This window comes from Notothenia coriiceps, unplaced genomic scaffold (genome assembly GCF_000735185.1).
Source record: "Notothenia coriiceps isolate Sejong01 unplaced genomic scaffold, NC01 NC01_scaffold00001319, whole genome shotgun sequence".
Taxonomy (NCBI): Eukaryota; Metazoa; Chordata; class Actinopteri; order Perciformes; family Nototheniidae; genus Notothenia; species Notothenia coriiceps.
This window is the reverse complement of record NW_011334020.1, coordinates 8,817-12,311: the sequence shown is the minus strand read 5'-3', so window position 1 is coordinate 12,311 and position 3,495 is coordinate 8,817.

Here is a 3,495-nt window from a genome sequence, read left to right as displayed (position 1 = left end):
ACTACAAACTCCACTATGGCCAAGACCAAAGAGCTGTCAAAGGACACCAGAAACAAAATCGTAGACCTGCACCATGCTGGGAAGACTGAATCTGCAATAGGTAAGCAGCTTGGTGTGAAGAAATCAACTGTGGGAGCAATTATTAGAAAATGGAAGACATACAAGACCACTGATAATCTCCCTCGATCTGGGGCTCCACGCAAGATCTCACCCCGTGGGGTCAAAATGATCACAAGAACGGTGAGCAAAAATCCCAGAACCACACGGGGGGACCTAGTCAATGACCTAATGAGAGCTGGGACCAAAGTAACAAAGGCTACCATCAGTAACACACTACGCCGCCAGGGACTCAAATCCTGCAGTGCCAGACGTGTCCCCCTGCTTAAGCCAGTACATGTCCAGGCCTCGTCTGAAGTTTGCTAGAGAGCATTTAGATGATCCAGAAGAGGATTGGGAGAATGTCATATGGTCAGATGAAACCAAAATAGAACTTTTTGGTAAAAACTCAACTAGACGTGTTTGGAGGAGAAAGAATGCTGAGTTGCATCCAAAGAACACCATACCTACTGTGAAACATGGGGGTGGAAACATCATGCTTTGGGGCTGTTTTTATGCAAAGGGTCCAGGACGACTGATCTGTGTAAAGGAAAGAATGAATGGGGTGAGTGACAATCTCCTTCCATCAGCAAGGGCATTGAAGATGAAACGTGGCTGGGTCTTTCAGCATGACAATGATGCCAAACACACCGCCCGGGCAACGAAGGAGTGGCTTCGTAAGAAGCATTTCAAGGTCCTGGAGTGGCCTAGCCAGTCTCCAGATCTCAACCCCATAGAAAATCTTTGGAGGGAGTTGAAAGTCTGTGTTGCCCAGTGACAGCCACAAAACATCACTGCTCTAGAGGAGATCTGCATGGAGGAATGGGCCAAAATACCAGCAACAGTGTGTGAAAACCTTGTGAAGACTTACAGAAAGAGTTTGACCTCTGTCATTGCCAACAAAGGGTATATAACAAAGTGTTGAGATGAACTTGTGTTATTGACCAAATACTTATTTTCCACCATAATTTGCAAATGAAGTCTTTAAAAATCAGACAATGTGATTTTCTGGATTTTTTTTTTTCTCATTGTGTCGCTCATAGTTGAGGTATACCTAGGATGAAAATTACAGGCAGCTCTCATCTTTTTAAGTGGGAGAACTTGCACAATTGGTGGCTGACTAAATACTTTTTTGCCCCACTGTATATCTTACCTGTATAGTATTAAAATGTGTTGACTGTTTATGTTTACCTTTTTGTTCTCCGTGTCTTTTAGTCGTAAGTCTATTTCTGTGTATTTTGAAACGACAAATACCAAGTAAAATTCCTTGTACATTTCAAAACTAACTTAGCCTTCTGATTACTACATCGAATCAGCCAAGTATATCAAGCTAAAGGCCTAAATTATGTCAGATCCTATTCAAATTTTTTTTATCCATATTTTAAACTTAGGGAAATGTGATATAACATTTGAAATATTCGGTTTTTTGTGATGCAGCTTAGCTCAAGGGGTTGTAGTTTTGGTCTGTGGGTCAACTTTGTTTTTGAATTCATTTTCTTGGCCACTATCAAATAGATTTTCCTTAAATGTTGTGCAGACATTCATGGACCCCAGATTGAATCCCCCTGATTTTTGATCTTTTATCTCCAACTGGTTTAAAATCCTTCTTGTCAATCAATTTAGTTCATCACAGGACTACCTCTGATCTGACTAATGACCAACATTTCCATCAGCTCTGGTTAATTTTCCAGGTCACCAAATTCCAAATGGCACCAGTTTACTGAAGACTCGTATGGCATGACTTACATTTCATAAACAGGGACTCGTTTGTTTGACCAAACAAGGGACAGGCCTCCTGTCTAACCCCACAAAATGGTCTAGGTCAGCTCTGTTCATGTCCCCTTTTAGGAAATATGTCATCCCATCCAGCTGCCTAGTTTCTAATCCCTATAATCCAAACATTTCACAATTGTACTATCCATTCCTCCACCTCTCTTGTACATGGTTGTCCACTGAGCCAACAATAGCAAGAGGTTGCTAATGGGACCGCCAAGGATTGATACATACACGAATGGTGTTTGACATGGCTTTTGTACTATACGGCTGCTAGCTAAATGTTCCTCCATTATTTCCTCCTCTCGTTGTTCAGCTTTGTTCCGGAAAGGACCAGGTATTGATTAAGAGGTTGCTAAGCAACAGGCTTAGTTGCCACAGAAGCGTGCAGGGGAGAAAGCCAGATGTAATGTACCGCTCGGTTACAGTATGGCTCTCCTTCAGCTGCTTCTAGGAAGATTTTCACTAAAACTTTGTAGTTTGAAGTCCTTTTGAAATAAATGAAAATCACAGAAAAGAGTGTCTGCATTCACAATGTCCATTTTTAAACATAGACTCCAGTAGTTACTTGGTGTTGTAACTTTACAACTGCTTGTTGAAGGCTAGGGTCTGAGGTTTTTATTTGTTGCTGTATTCAATTCTGGCCTGCAAGCACACTGCATTAATCAGGTTCCCCGCGGATCCTTCAAAAGTCTTAAAAGTCTTACATTTATTTTTTGATATTCAAGGTCTAAAAAGGTCTGGAATTTTAGGAGGGGAGGTATTCAATTGTTTCTGGGGCAGAATGAGTGTGTCTATTTGTTGTTAAATTTGTATGTTTTATTTTACTTGTAACATTATTTGATGTCCTGCAACGTCCAATACCTATTTGTTTTGTATGTGAAATAGATAGGCTAGTGCACACTCCGCTTAGTAGGTAGCGGTAGAACGCCTTGTGTGGCTGTGATCCGCATTTTAAGGTGGAAGAAGAACGTTGGGTAAATTGCAAAAATGTGTGCTACATTTTTATTTAAACTTGGCTAGTTACACAAAACTTTGAAACAGGATTACAATTTGTTCAGAACCCGTGGCTTTTCACTTTAAAACTCTGTACTTAACATGTGTCACACAGCTTGAAAAAGTCACCAACTTTGACATTTCGCTTACAACACTCAGCGGGAAACAGCCATTCATGAGAACAACACCAGATATTTCAATCGCTGTCAAAGGCAGAGATGTGGGCTGGAGTCGTGCTAAATATAAGAAATAGAAATTCAGTAATGTTTTGAAAGTTTTGTTTGTTGTTCAAATTGTTGTTTTTCTGATTTGCTTGTATGCCAAATACCTGTTGTGCAGTCACATCATAAACAAAACCATTGCAACAGTGGAGGCTGTTGGATCCTGTGCACATTGTCGTAGGTGTGTAATTGAAGGAGTGTGGCTGGCTTGGCTTTGTAGGTTCACTCAAAGTGTGGCTCATGAATCGCTGAGGGTTTAAAAAAAAAAAGAAGAGGAGATTCTCTTGACTGGATACCTCTTGAAAAGCATCACTTTGTAGTCAGCCGACACCAACAACACATGCTTTCAGGGTTCTATTTGACCTCATTCACAAAGATTCAGCAGGCCCACAGTAGCTGTCAGCAGCTC